This window comes from Bubalus kerabau, chromosome 19 (assembly GCF_029407905.1).
Source record: "Bubalus kerabau isolate K-KA32 ecotype Philippines breed swamp buffalo chromosome 19, PCC_UOA_SB_1v2, whole genome shotgun sequence".
NCBI lineage: Eukaryota > Metazoa > Chordata > Mammalia > Artiodactyla > Bovidae > Bubalus > Bubalus kerabau.
In genome coordinates, this window is record NC_073642.1 from 9,976,182 (window position 1) to 9,993,187 (window position 17,006).

Consider the following 17,006-nt stretch of genomic DNA (forward strand, 5'->3'; position numbering starts at 1 on the left):
TCCTAGAAAATAATAATCAAATTGACTCAAAAATAGAGAATATAAAAATTATAATATGTAAAAACATTGAATTAGTAATAACCCTCCTCAAAGATATCACAAGTAAAGATTTATATGCCAGTATTCCTTATAAATACAGATACAAAATACAGATTAGTATTTTGCTACAAAGTAGTATCAAACTGAATCCAGAAACACATAAAATACAAACAATTATAACTCAAACAATGTACTGTACCACATTAACAAAATAAGGGATAAAAACCATATGATCATTTCAATACATGCAGAATAAGCATTTGGCAAGATCTAACAGCCTTTTCTGATTAAAATGCACCACAAATGGGAATAAAATAGAACTTTCTCACACTGATATATGACATCTATGACCAGCCTAAGCAACCTGATAGTTAATGGTGAGAGACGTAATGTCTTTCCCTTAAGATCAGAAACAAATCAAGGCTATCCACTCTCACCTATTCTGTTCAATACTCTGCTGGAGGTACTATTCAGGATAACAGATAAGAAAAAAAAACAAAAGTCATTGAGATTGGAAAGAAAGAAGTGATACTATCTATACTAGCTAATGACATGATCTTACATATGGGAAATTCTATGAAATCAACACAAAAACTTTTAGAACTATTAAGATCAGCAAGGTTGCAATACAAAAGATAAACAAAAATGAATTGTATTTCCATGCAATTGCAATGAGTACTCTGAAAATAAAATTAAGAATTGGTGATTTGTACAAAGTATGTTTATTAGGAAAGAACAAAAGCTGACTTAAAACTCAGCATTAAAAAAACTAAGATCATGGCATACAATCCTATCACTTTATGGCAAATAGTAGAGGAAAAAGTAGAAGCAGTGACAAATTTTATTCTCTTGGGCTCCAAAATCACTGTGGATGGTGACTGCAGCCATGAAATTAAAACGTGCTTGCTCCTCAGAAGGAAAGCTATGACAAACCTAGAAAGTGTATTAAAAAGCAGAGACATCACTTGGCCAACAAAAGTCCATATAGCCAAAGTAATGGTTTTTCCAGGAGTCATGCACACATGTGAGAGCTGGATTGTAAAGAAGGCTGAGCACCAAAGAATTGATGTTTTTGAATTGTAGTGTTAGAGAAGACTCTTAAGAGTCCCTTGGGCAGCAAGGAGCTCCAACCAGTCCATCCTAAAGGAAATCAGTCCTGAATATTCATTGGAAAGACTGATGTTGAAGCTGAAACTCCAGTACTTTGGCCACCTGATGTGAAGAGCCAACTGAGTGAAAAAGACCTTGATGCTGGGAAAGACTGAAACTACAGAAGAAGGGTGAGGCATTGAATGAGGTAGGTAGATAGCATCACAGAGTTAATGCACATGAATTTGAGCAAACTCTGGGAGATAGTGCAGGACAGAGGAGCCTGGAGTGCTACACCCTTGGGGTCACAAAGAGTTGGACACAGCAACTGAACAACAACAGTTAAGGTCATCATGAAAGTATAAAAATAATGGTTTAGTGTTATATATGTAATATATACATATATAATATATTGTATTTTATGGGCTTCTCTGGTGGCTCAGATGGTAAAAAGTCAGCCTGCAGTGAGAGAGACCCAAGTTTAATAACTAGGTTGGGAAGCTCCCCTGGAGAAGGGAATGGCTACCCACTCCAGTTTTCTTGCCTGGAGAATTCCATGGACAGAGGAGCCTGGTGGTCTACAGTTCATGTGGTTGCAAAGAGTCAGACATGACTGAGGGACTAACACTTTCACTTCACACTGTATATTGCATAATTAATATATTAACATAATATTAACCATTATTTCATATTAATCAATGCATATATAATATTAGTATATTTATCATATAGTATATGAAATATATATTACATATAAAATATAACATTATATGTATGATGTTGAATATATTTTATGATTATGCATAAAAACCTAAATGATATAGTACATTTTATATTATGGGCTTCCCTGGTAGCTCAGCTGGTAAAGAATCTGCCTGCAATGAGGATTTCCTGCAATTATATATTATATAAAACAATATTTATATATATTATAATATATACAACATATATATTACATAATATATAATACATTTTAATATAAGATATATTATATAATATACATATACTATCTATTATATATGAGCTACTGTATAAAAGATATATATTATATATAATGGTAAAGTCACAAAGAGTCAGACATGACTGAGTGACTGAACTGAACTGAACTGAATTATATATAATCTCTAACCCTAACCATAATATATATTTGATATATGTTATATGATACATAATATGTAATGTATAATTGTAGAATATAAAATATGGAATAATTTTATAACATCATATATAATACACCTGCATGTTATGCATATATATTGTATTATACAATATATTATATATTACATATATATTATGTATATATATTGCATTATAGGCTTCCCAGGTGGCACTAGCGGTAAAGAATCTGCCTGCCATTGCAGGAAACATGAGACATGAGTCTGATCCCTGTGCAAGGAAGATCCCCTGAAAGAGGAAATGGTAACCCACTCCAGTATTTGTATGTAGACTCAGTACAGTCCATAGGGTCTCAAAGAGTTGGACACAACTGAAGCGACTTAGCACGCAGGCAAGTACATATAATTTATATTATATATGTGTATATGTCAGGTAATATACTTTTGTTATGTTAAATATATATGTATATGTATATATGCATACACACACACACACACTCACATACCAACACACATGATTTTTCACTATGTTAAATGATAAAATGAGAAACTCTTAGGTCAAATAGCTATTCTACCATTTCTAGAAAATTTGCATTTGGTTTGGAAAGTTTAGTACCCAGATTAATCTGTATATACTTTGAGGTAGGACCTACTTTGTGTGAAGAAGTTGAAGAATACATTATACTCCATTCCACAGATATTTGACAGAACAATATTTTTAAGACACAGCTTGTCCCTATTTAGAAGTCTTCATGTTTGTTATAGTTTGTTATAGTTCCAGGTTTAATGCACATGTGGAAATAGAATGACAGAGGGTTTTTTCTATATTTACACTGAAACATTCTTCATCACAGGTATTGGTATCTGTGGCAGATAGGATCAGGTCAGGTACTGCTGCTCCCCTGCCTCTAAACACCCAATGACTTCTCATCACACTGCAAATAAAAGTGAAGCTCTGTCTCCAGAGCCTGACCCTGCTTCTACTGTGGATTCCCTTCTTTTCTAACAGCTTCTGTATATTCAGCCACACTGGCCTTCTCTCAGCAGCTAGCACTGCCCAGACTCATTCTTTCCTTGGGTTTGTCTGTCCTTGTCTGTCCACTCCTCTGGAGTGGTCCTTGTAGAAACCCCTTCATGGTTCTGTGATGTCCTCAAGGTCTTCACTTTGATATGCCTTTGTGTTCTCCATGCTCTACCTGAAAATACCCCCATTTCCATTCACTTGTCTCCTTGACTTACCTTCCTTCTCTTTAATGCACTTACTGCTACCTAAAATTATATATGTGATTATACAATTAATTATTTGCTTACTTATTTTCTCTCTTCTTCACTAGAATGCCATCTTTTTGAGGTCACAGATATTTCGTATCTTGTCTACTCAGACCTAGGGGAGATCCTGGTATATAATAGATACTCAATAAATATGTTATGAATGGATTAAATTGTGATTCTGTCTAGTTTACTGCCCATGAACAAAGAATTCAAGAGATTGATTGTTAATTTTTTTGATTTCTCAAACTACATTTTTAATTAATTGCATGAAAACCTAAGATCAGTGAGATGCAAAATTAAAAAAAAAAATCTCTTGGAAAGAATCTAGTATTTACTGTTGGGTTAAAAAATTCCCAAAGAAAAGAAATGAGAAATGAAAAAATTCATAAAATGAATAGTGTTCTCCTTCAGTTCAGTTCAGTTCAGTCGCTCAGTCGTGTCCGACTCTTTGTGACCCCATGAATTGCAGCACGCCAGGCCTCCCTGTCCATCACCAACTCCTGGAGTTTACTCAGACTCATGTCTATCTAGTCGGTGATGCCATCCAGCCATCTCATCCTCTGTCGTCCCCTTCTCCTCCTGCCCCCAGTCCCTCCCAGCATCAGAGTCTTTTCCAATGAGTCAGCTCTTCGCATGAGATGGCCAAAGTACTGGAGTTTCAGCTTTAGCATCAGTCCTTCCAAAGAAATCCCAGGGCTGATCTCCTTCAGAATGGACTGGTTGGATCTCCTTGCAGGGACTCTCAAGAGTCTTCTCCCCTACAGTTCAAAAGCATCAATTCTTCAGCGCTCAGCTTTCTTCACAGTCCAACTCTCACATCCATATACAACCACTGGAAAAACCACAGCCTCGACTACTGGAAAAACCATAGCCTTGACTAAAAGTTAAATCCATTTTATTTTTTTTAACCCAGAGAAATACAGAAACCAAAAAAACTAAAATAAACACCACAAATGATGTTATTAGATTGCATAAGTTTGTTTAAATCTATATTCATTTACATGTGTACACTAATACATACATATAAATTATATTATGTACATATTCTGAACACAATTAGAGGGATGAAATTTTAACAGTGAATCAGATACATCTGGTCCAAACCTGGGCTCTGCCATTTCCTCACTGCTTGAACAAATTATTTAACTTCAATGAAACTGAATTGGTTTTTCTTTAAAATAGGGATCAAGCCTAATTCACAGGAATGGTGTAAATACTAAATTTGACAGTAAATGTTCTATACCTGGCAGAGTGCCTTGAACATTGGAGGCTTTTGCTAAAAAATAATTCCTCATTCTCCCTGCAGAACCTTCTGGGCTTTTTCCTCTCTATGTAAATCCTCTTCAGCTTTATAAAACGTACAGTTATTGAATCTGAATCTTCCAGAGTCATGTTTCTTTTCATGTATTTCTCATATGTACTACAAATTTACCTGCGATCTGATAAAAACTTAAATTTGGTAAGTTAGCCCCTACAAACAAACAAACAAACAATAAATGGAATAAATTATAGAAATTTGCATACATCTATTTGCAATGGAAATGTTTTATTAGACTTTATAACAAAATTTAAAAACAATATCAGAATTTAGTGTGTTTCTTAGGTAAGTAACCGGATAAACCATATGTTACAAGATATTGAGTTTTATCCATACGGAAATGCCTTTAGGATGCTGTAGTAATGTAAAACTTGAAGGTAGACAGAGAAGGGCAGAAAGGTTCTGACAGACAGAGCATGAATTGTGGCCTGCTAACCTGGATCCAGATGCTAGCCAGAAGAGAACTTTAGTCTATAGGCTATGGAGAAAAAAATCAGGAAGTTACTTAAATTCAATATTTTCCAATCATATTGTTCCATTCTGATTCGCTTACTAAAAGTCCCAAATGTGTTTAGCTGAATATTTTCAATAGTATAGACAAAATTAAAATGATCTGTCATTTCCACCTTCCTGAAACTAGCGTGATGGAAGATTTTTCGACCCTTTCCTGTGTATAAAACACCTCCACACAGGGAAGACAAGACAGTAATTCAGCCAGGGCTGCAACACGCTGCTGCAACCAGAACCCAAGTCCGAAGGGCACAACACCATTAAAACCACGTGATGAACTGAAACGCTGCCCAAACTTGATCTTCAACAACAGTCTTCTTCAAAAGGCCTACTGGGCCGAGAAAATGTCTTTCTATGAAGAGGCTGACATTTCACAGTTCCATAAAATATATTTCTTATAATTCCAAACAGATCTTGTAAATCATGTGTTTCTCTGGTTTCTCTACAACTCTTTCCTCTTTGTGTCTCTTCTCTATTTTTTTTCTCTCACTACCTCAGCAAAAATAGAAAAAAAGTGTGGAGGAAGCATTTAGCAAGTTGCTAAAGTGCACTTTCGAGGATTACTAACAGAACAAATATCCAACCCCTATCCTTTGACTGCTTTTCAAGTAATTCTCTCCCTAGTCCTAAGGATGAATCTTCTCCCAGGAAAGGGACCAGTCAGTCCCCTTGATGGAGAGATTAAGATGCTGGTTCAGTGAAGTGTCTGTGAAGTGTGCCTGTTCCCCTCTTCTTAGGGGACTACTGAGAATACAGGAGTGTGATTTCCTTATGGCCCAAAGAGAGTTTTTCCCCCCATATCACCTGCTGAGAGCCTGTCTTCCTATTCTTTGCCTTTCCTTATGCATTTGTGTTCAGGTATGTTAATTTATTTTGATAATTCTCTGGGTTTCAGGCGGAGGAAATTTGTCTCTGAGAAGAAATTTTTATATATTTAGTATGGATCTTTTAGGCCCTTCACAAATAACCCAAAATGTTATAAAACAAGTTAAAAGTTATGTTCCACACATTAGGAAATGGCAACCCACTCCAGTGTTCTTGCCTAGAGAATCCCAAGGATGGGGGAGCCTGGTGGGCTGCCGTCTATGGGGTCGCACAGAGTCGGACACAACTAAAGGGACTTAGCAGCAGTAGCAGCAGCAGCATGAATACAAACACTCGGAAATAACATTAATGTCATTATAATTCAGTATTGAAATACGATAACTACCTTTAAATTCCTGCTTACCTAAAAATATGTCAGTAAATACACACTTGAAAAATTAGTTGCTGCTGCTAAGTCACTTCAGTCGTGTCTGACTCTGTGAGACCCCCTAGACGGCAGCCCACCAGGCTCCCCCGTCCCTGGGATTCTCCAGGCAAGAACACTGGAGTGGGTTGCCATTTCCTTCTCCTGAAAAATTAGTTAGCATTTTGTAAATACAGTGTTAGTATTAGCCCACATTCTCTGAAACTCCTTTTCTTATTACTCATGTAGGATGTTTGTAACAAACAGATTTTCATTTATTCACTGAACTATTGAAAATTTCTAGTTTACAATAAATTGTATATGAAATAAATGCTATGTGTTAAACAATTCTATTATAATGTATTAGGAAGTTATCTTAGAAACTCTACAATGTATACCTTGCAAATTGGAGGATATGTTTAAGTTATTCATTTGGAGGGAAAGAGAGAGGGGAAACAAATATTAATAAAAATACTTCCTTTGCTCTTCTTTCAATTCAAGAAGCAAAACAGCTGAGAAGAAAGATAGTTTCTTTTAAAAATTTCAGTATAGAGATCTATAAACAATGTGACTATCTTTTCAAGTGGATAGTCCCTTTGATGGTGGGTCCTGGACTCAATAAAGAAGCCAGAACAGCTTATACATTACTATTTTTGAAAAATCAATCTAAAGAAGGAATCAAGGAAGTAACTACAACATGAAAGTTACCAAAAAATCATGTCCAAACCTCTCCAAATATATTGATATTCTTTGGGATGGTAATAATAATAATAAAAATAAAAAGCATTACATGCTTAGTTCCAGAAATTCTCCATTTCCATTATTGCTGGAAAAGCCATCTAAAAAGCACTTGAAGTTGATGATGTATGTTGTTTACTCTCTTGAAAAAACATCCTCTCCAAATAGGGGGAAAGGTTAGAAATGATTTGTACTGCACTGATCAATTTATCTGAGTTGTCTTTCGGCAGATTGTATTAATGGAACTTCATTTTCTTTTATTCAGTTGATGGCCAATTTTTTGTTGTCTCCTTAAAAGATCAATGAACATGTCTCGCCATCTTTTCACAAAACAAGATGATTTTCCCCTTAAACTTTAGAAAAGACATTATTTTGTTGTAATAGATTTTTTGTCCCCCTCTTTCTTGCTTTCAGCCCCCTGCAGTGAGTTTTTTAATGCCTGTCTATTCTGCTATATCTTTTGTAGTTTCAACTTCAATACCTTGAATTTCACTTTTTTTCATCATTCTGGGTGCACCGATATCTTCAGGGACAGCAGTTTCTCCACTCTTTGAGCTGCACTGGGAGACAGGCCGATGGTATTCACCACTGCGGTGCAAAAGCACAATCAAAACAAGCATGCACAAAAACGAAAATGCACTTCGATCAGGACATTATGCACCACACCCTTCACATTCCTTGAAACTAAAAGCTTGCAGCTCTGACCAAAGCCAGATGGGAATAGCCTATTTTCTCTTTGTGTAAGGAGAGTAAGGGGACAGGTTGCCCTCATTTGCCATTTTTTGATATTTAGAATGTTTCTGAACATGTGGATGCATCTTTCTGGTTAATAGAAACATTCTATTTTATTTGTTTGGTTTTGACTGCAGTAGAAAATATGATAAACATAAAGACCATAAAACTCAATTTATCTACGTGTCTCTCTTCCAAGTAGATGCTGATTCCTGGTTCATTATGCTTCTTCTCTCCCTCCTCATAATCATCCTCACAATCCCACATTGGTTTATCACATGCGCAGACTCCTGGCATTCATAAGTGAAGTGAAGTGAAGCGAAAGTCTCTCAGTTGTGTCTGACTCTTTGCTACCCGATGGACTCGTCCATGGAATTCTCCAGGCCAGAATACTGGAGTGGGTTACCTTTCTCTTCTCCAGGGGATCTTTTCTACCCAGGGATCGAACCCAGGTCTCCTGCATTGCAGGCAGATTCTTTACCAGCTGAGCCACAAAGGAAACACAAAAACACTGGAGTGCATTCGTAAGGGGTAGCCATGGCACCTGCAATGCAGGAGACACGGGTTCAATTCCTGGGTCAGGAAGATACCCTGGAGATAGGATAGGCTACCCACTCTAGGATAGCCTATCCCTGGTGGCTCAGATGGTAAAGAATCCACCTGTAATGCGGGAGACCTGGTTTCAATCCCTGGGTTGGGAAGATCCCCTGGAGGAGGGCATGGCAACCCACTCCAGTATTCTTGCCTGGAGAATCCCTGTGGAAAGAGGAGCCTGGTGGGCTATAGTCCATGGGGTCACAAAGAGTCGGCCACAACTGAAAGACTAAGCACAGCTCAGCACAGTCATTCCTGGAGCCAGTTGGTACATTCAGCAGGAGATTTTTCTAGGTACTCAATAGCAGTGTAAGCCATATACTAACTTCTCTTAACCTCCCCTTTCCAAAATAAGGAACAAACACATGCTGAGAGACTGCAGCAGTGTTTCAATACATATATTAAGCACAGGTGGTATGAGTATCTACATCTTGAACACAGTATTTCATTTCTTCATTCTTATACACTCAAAAAAATATTTGAAACATAATCCAGGGAAGGAAAAAGAAACAGTGTTGGTGCATCCATGCATGCATTTCTTTGCAGTGCCTTTAAAGCAAAAAAAAAAAAAAAAAGTAAAATCTTGATTTACTGGATTAAGGGCCCATTCCTAAATTATTGCATGTTGGAGAGTGAGTCAACCATGCTTGGCTTAGGACCTATCATGAATCACCCCTCCCCTCCAGGGCCCCATAGCGTACTAAGGAGGACACGTGATATCTGGGCCAGTGGGCTTCTGATAGGGAGAAGGAAGGGCAGATTCATTTCCTTTCATTGGTGATTGTCATCTTTATTACTCAAGCGATACTTGTATGAGGATTCTACATTTCTCCCTCTTATTTAATGCACAAATATAATCAATCCCCATGTTTAATAAGTTCTTTTCCGAAGCATTTCATATTCATCACTTTTTCTATTATTATTGCCATCATTTCAGTTCAGGGTTGTATCATTTCTGGCCTGGATGACTGGGTTAGCCTCCCAACTTGTCTCATTTCCTCTAGCATGGCCCTTGCTATGATTCTCCACATTGGCCAAAAAAAAAAAACCACCTCTCTCAATTGCAAATCTAATCATCTCATTGTATTCCTCAAACTCCTGAAAAGCATTCCTTAGTTTTGGGCTCACAGCTTTGCCATTTCTCCTCTGGAGCCCTCTAGGGTACTCTCTAGCCCTGCTCACACATGGCCCTGCACAAATAGTAATTCTTTGCAATTCCTTTATTAATTCTGATATTTTACTCTTCTCAACTTTCATATGTACTCTAACCCTTCCTTTTTTATACTGAGCAGTTTCATGCTTATTCTCAAAAATAAAGCAATACCAAAAACAAAAATGCTAAATCTATCAAGCACAAAGCACAGTCTCTAATTAAGTATTACTTTATTAGAAGTCCCACCTAGATTCTTAAGTGCAATGAAATGCTCCTTTTCTATGTTTTTCTAGCAGCCTTTTCTAGGTCTTCATATAAATGACCACAGTTCTCTGACTATTGATTTAGTTGATACTGGAAACTCCCACTGTTCTGTTAGTTCTGAATTCCAAGTGCAGAGTGTTTGGCACATAGTATCGCTCAAGAAATATTTGAGGGACTTAGGCTAAACATATGTTTCTGTTAGGTTTCTTTGATTTCCAAACAAAAATTATGGAATACTAAGAGGGCATTTGGACTTTGCAGGTGGCTCAGTGGTAAAGAATCTGCTTGCCAATGCAGGAGACCTGGGTTCAATCCTTGACTCAGGAAGATCCCCTGGAAAAGGAAATAGCAACCCATTCTAATATTCTTGCCTGGGAAATCCCATGGACAGAGGAGCCTGGCAGGGCTACAGTCCATGGGGTCGCAAAAGAATCAGACTTAACTTACTAAACTACAACAGTAAAAAGACATAGGCATCAAAGTAGTTAAAAGAATGGATTAGCTGGTCCAATGGGGATTAGTGCCAGTGAGCAGAGGAGAATCAAGCTTTCTTTCCTCCACATGCACTTATGTCTCTGCTTCTCTGCCTGTTTCATTCTTCTCCACTTCTGCAAACCAGTTCTCCAACCTACTCTGGATGACAGCATCAAACCCAGCCCAGTCTTACTTTTGCAGAACATTCTAATTTGAATTTGAGCATTCACTAGGCAAAACTTGGAATATTGAATCTTTACTCGAAAATCCCAGTTGAGAGGAACTGATTATCCCAACTTGGAATTAACCACCTTGGCTCAGAAAGTGCTGCATCTGCCAGTAAAAATGGATTTAGCATCTATTCCTATGGGCAGGGGCAGAGGAATGTCTCAGTTCTTATAGGAGGAGTGTTGTAGATCAGCAAGTGACAAAACAATGGATGACCAATTCTTATGCCCACTTCTCAGGGCTTACATAAGCAACTTGTATTTTGCAACTTCTATAAGCAACTTCATATGTCCTACACTAGAAATGTATCTGATCTTTCTGCTAAACATGCTTTCCTCAAGGCCACTTAGTACTTCATGATCCCTGAGGTCTCTTCCCAGTTTGGACATTTGGTGAGGTCAAATTCTCCAGAATTAAAGAACACACATTTTTGGAGGCAAAACAGATTATCAGAAGGAAGAGAAACATATTATATTAGAGTCACTGTTAATAATTCAATAAAAATAGTGACAAGAATGCAGACCTAAACCAATCTCAGTTATTTATATTTTAATTAATAAGACTGCTAAAGAGCCTAGTTTAGGATGTCTCTCACTTTAAGTGCCGTGCTTTTGCTTTTTTTTTTTTTTTTCCCCCCGAAAGCATAATGTTATGAGTGGAATTCTGCCACTGCCCCCTCCAAATTTGTATGCTTAAATCCTAACCCCCATTATCCCTGACTTTGACCTTATCTCGAAATAGGATCATTGCAGATGTAATTCATTAAGATGAGATCATATTGGAATAGTATGGCCGAATCCAATATGACTGATGCCCTAATAAAATGGGTAAATTTGAGCACAGACACATACACAGGGAGAAAGCCATGTGAAGATGGGACAGAAAACAGGGCGACGTGCGTACATGCTGCGGAGTGCTGAGGGCTGCCAGACAGCCCCCTGCCAGGGCCAGGCCAGAGGCCTGGGAGAAGCTCTTCTTCACAGCCAGGAGAGCAAACCAGTCCCAGCAGCACCTTCATCCTGGGCTTCTGACCTCCAAAGCTGTGAGACGATACATTTCTGTAATTCAAGTCATTCAGCCTGTGGTACTTTGGTAAGACAGCCCTTGCAGACTAATATCCACAATAATGATAAAACTGGGGTTTGTAAAATCTTGAAAAATCATACAAATATTAAAAACAATAAGAAATTCCAAGATGACCACTAACTCTTCCAGATAATGAGGTTTATTTTTTAAGATCAGCATATATAATGAGTTCAGTTCACAAACAGAAGTCTGAGGATTAGAAGTGTGTTGCATCTGTAAATCTTTCTTGACCTGTTTGCTCCCTTCTTCCCTTCTGTTAAATTTAACCCTAATTAGGTCCCACAAAATTACCACTTATGAAAGTTATCTAAAGTTACACCAATGCATGCTTTCCAACCTCAGTTTTCTTGTCTACAAATGAAAGCTGTAAAGGGAAATATCTCAGTGTTTATGCGAGGACTGGATAGAAAAACAAAAGTAAAATGCTTTGTTGTCCTGTGTCTAGCACAAAGTAAGTGCACAGTAAAATTGATTTTTCTCAAAGTCAGAAAATATTAATACCCTCTAATTAGCATTTTGATACCCATAGCCTGGGATGGTTATGTGGGTTTCTGTTTTTGTTAAGCCCCATCTTTCCAAGTAAATTATATTACAGGCAGATGTGTTCTCCAAATTGATCACTTTTGGAGCAAGAGGATAATGGGTTTACTGTCTATGTTTCTTCATTCTCCTCAACATCTAGCATAGTTCTGAGCACAAAGTATATTTTAAAAGGCTACGCAAATAGTATGATGGGCAAGGAGACTGATGGATAGGGTAGAGTTGAGCTAAAAAAAAAAAATTAAAAAAACCTAACCATCTAGATGGTTCAAGTATCCTGTGGGAAACTAGATTTATAGCACTACTCTTAATTCTAAAGTTTTGAAGTACATAGAAAAAAATATTAACTTTGTAGTAGTAAGTGAAATTTATATCATATTCTGCCACTGATTTGCTCTGAGTACTGGAAATTGATTTAGCTTTCCTGAACTTCATCAAACTTATCTGTAAAATGCTAGATCTTTTGAGAAGATGGGAAATACAAGGTGGAAATGGAAGAAATGCTGACATAGCATATCTGCCATTTAGTAGGTGCTCAGTAAGGTAATTGCCAATTACCTAGTTAATGCTTGAACTCTAAGGAAATGAGATAAATAGGGAAAAACAGACAGAGGGAGAAAGAGAGACAGAAAGAGAGAGAGAAGGGGTAAAAAGAGGGAAAGAGGGAGGAAGGGAAAGAAGGAAGGAAGAAAGGAAGATTTTGTAAAATTAGCTCATGTGATTGAGGAGGTTGGATAAGCAAGTCTGAAATTCATAAGACAAGAAGTCAGTAAAATAAGAAAATGAGCAGGGCAAAACATGGGCATGGGACAAAACTGGTATCCTCCATTCCAGCCTTATAGTTTCACGTCACGTAGACACATGAACTGCAGACATGTGCTGCTGAAGCTCAAGCTCCAATACTTTGGCCACCTGATGCAAAGAGCTGACCCATTGGAAAAGACCCTGATGCTGGGAAAGATTGAAGGTGGGAGGAGAAGGGGATGACAGAGGATGAGATGGTTGGATGGCGTCACCGACTCAATGGACATGAGTTTGAGTGAACTCTGGGAGTTGGTGATGGACAGGGAGGCCTGGCGTGCTGCAGTCTATGGGGTCGCAAAGAGTCGGACACGACTGAGTGATTGAACTGAACTGAATATATGGCTGAGTCAGTCTGCTGTGCAGTGGAAATTAACACAACATTGTAAATCAACTATACTTCAATAAAATAAATGAAAAATAAAAAAAATAAAAAGTCATGTGTAGAAAAAATTTTTTTGAAGAGAAGAAGCTGCTTCTCCTCCTTGCCTTCTTTCATAGTAGTGATCAGCTCACAGTGAAGAAAGTACTTACTTGATGCCTGTTCTATATCTGCTTCCAAAAGCCTCATCCTATGTGCATATCTTCTGTTTGCTCTGTTTATATATCTGAACTTTTGTTTTCAATCAAGAAAAAATAAAATTGTATGAAAAAAATTACGGTGCAAAGCGATTGAAGAAGGAGTGAGGTGTGGAGAAGAGGAAAATGACATAGCACAGGTATAGACAGCATCTATGTATAAAGGGTACAGAATGCTACCCTCTCACTTATCCAGCAGGGGCTACTCAGTGGTACCATTTAGACACTTTTATTTTCTACTTTAAAGAAATCAATGAGTCTCAGTCTAAACATTTGCTGCTATTTCTTCTTATGGTTCAATGCCAAATTGTGACTTGGTTATAAATTTCCAGGAAAAAACTACAGATTTTTGTATTACATCTAGAAATATGAAGGTTTTGCAAGGAATACAAGGCACTATAAGTGCATATAGGAAAGGTGTAAGGTTTAAGACAGCAAAGACAAAGAAAGAAGGTTAATGAAAGAAGACAAAGGTAGATGTGAATTCCAGTTCAATATGGTGAGCTCCTCTATTCTGGATTATACAAATGGAAGTGGAGCGATAGTGAAAAGAATGAGCAGAAGGTAGATTTACTGCAGGTGAGATATTTCAACAGATTCCTGGAAGATGGAAAGCAGATGACATAGGCAGAGGGATAAAGGCTGCAGAGAAATCTGAGATTCAGAAATTGTACAGAAAGCCTGCAGCTAAGCAAGTCTCCTTTATCTTTTTCAGCTGAACCCAGAGAACCTCTAAACTCAGGGTTGACAGATATTGAATCAGAATTGGTCTGAAAACAGAGAAAATCTGATTACAAAATAGTTGTGCCAGGCACTGCTCTTCCCTGTTGACTGTGCCTTATTCTTCTGAGCCAGACATTCAGGCATTTACTACCCAGAGGGTTTATTTGAAGAATTTAAATAAAAAATGGGCAGAAGACCTAAATAGACATTTCTCCAAAGAAGACATACATATGGCCAAAAGCCCATGAAAAAGTGCTCAACATCACTAATTATTATAAAAATGCAAAACTACAGTGAGGTATCACCTCACACTGGTCAGAGTGACCATCATCAAAAAATTTACAAACAATAAATACTGGAGAGGGTGTGGATAAAAAATGAATCCTCCTACACTGTTGGTGGGAATGTAGACTAGTATGGACACTATGGAGAACAGTATGGAGGTTCCTTAAAAAATTAAAATTAGAGCTACTCTATGATCCAGCCTTCCACTCCTGGGTGTACACCCAGAGAAAGCCATAATTCAAAAAGATACATGTATCCCAATATTCATTTCAGCACTATTTACAATAGCCAGGACATGGAACCAACCTTAAGTTCAGCAATGGATGAATGGATAAAAAAAGATGTGCTGTGTGTGTGTATGTGCCTGCTCAGTCACTCAGTCATGTCTGACTCTTTGTGACCCCATGGACAGTAGCCTGCCAGGTTCCTCTGTCCATGGGATTCTCCAGGCAAGAATACTAGAGTGGGTCGCCATGCCCTTCTTCAGGGGATCTTTCCCACTCAAAAATTGAACCAGAATCTCTTACATCTCCTACATTGGCAGACAGTCTCTTAGTCTCTTCAACACTAACACCACCTTGGAAATGTATTGAATGGAATATTACTCAGCACTAAAAAAAAATAATGAAATAATGTCACTTGCAGCAACGTGGATGGACCCAGAGATTGTTTTACGGAGACAGAGAAGAATAAACACATACTGTATGATATCACTTATATGTAGAATCTAAAAAAAAGGTACAAATGAACTTATTTATAAAACAGAAATAGAGTTACTGATGCAGAAAACAATTTTATGGTTACCAGGGAGGAAAGAGCATGGGAAGGGAAAAATTGGGAGATTGGGATTGACATGCACACATTACTATGTATGAAACAGATAATTAATAAGAGTCTATTGTACAGCACAGGTAACTCTACTCAATACTCTGCAGTGTCTTGTATGGGAAATGAATCTATGGATGGATATATACATGGATATATGTATAACTGATTGACTTTGCTGTACAGCAGAAAGTAATACAGCATTGTAAATCAACTCTACTCCAATAAAAATTTTTTTAAAAAATAAAGAATTTAAAAGAACCACTTCAGGAGGATGTGGAACTATGTTGAAAGCCCTGTTGACCCCGAATTAACCCCAAGTGCTTCCTGTCCCAGCTTTGGGAGAGCCTCAGGGTAAATGTTGGTTCTCTGCTCACCAACCAGGAGAAAGACAGATTTTCAGCTATTCCTGTGTATCTAACTGCCAACCAGCTTTCCATCCTGGGAAGAAGAGTTGCAAAATTTGTCATACAAATATATATATACATATATATATATATATGTATATATACACACACACACACACACACATGTGAAGCCATCACTGCAGAGAACATATTCATAATCACCCAAAGTTTCCCCAAGTCCTTTGTAATTATTTTGTCCTGTCCCTTCCTGGACACTGATTCTCTGGTCCAAGGCAACAAATAATCTGCTTTCTGTCACTGTAGATAAGTTACATATTCTTTTTTTCTAGTATTTTATATAAATGGAATCATATAGTACATACTTCTTTTTTGGTCTGTCTTCTTTCACCTCTGTGTTATTTGAGATTCATCCATATTGTTGTATGTAATGGCAAGTCTATTTCTTCCCAGACTAAAATGAGCAGAATAAAACTATCTTTATTCCCAGAAGATATTATCACTGATGTGTAATATTTGGTGGAATAAAATAGTAGTAACATAAAAAGTGAATTTAGCAAGATTTTAAAATGTGCAGAAACCAATTTTATTTCTATATCTAGCAGAAAAATTGAAATTAAAAATAAAAATAACTTCTAGAATAGCACAAATTATGAAAAATTTAGGCATAAATCTGACAAAAATGTGTAAAGTTTATACAGTAAAAATGAAAAAAAATGGTTAAGATAAGTTAACGAAGACATACATAAATAGGAAGATGTACTGTGATTATCTTGAAAAAACTCAATATTTTTAAGGTGCCAATATTCCACATTACTAAATATTTTTGTAAAACTTGAAAAGATGTCCTAAAAATCATACAAAAATTCTAAGGACTTAGAATAGCCAAAACAATTTGAAAAAGATAAAAGTTTGATAACTAATACTGCTTGATTTCAAGGGTATAAAGTGACAGTAATCAAAGCAGTGTTGTATTGTTATAAAGGTATCTAAATAAGTCAATGGACCATAACAAAGTCCATAAATAATCCACCCAATAATGTGAACA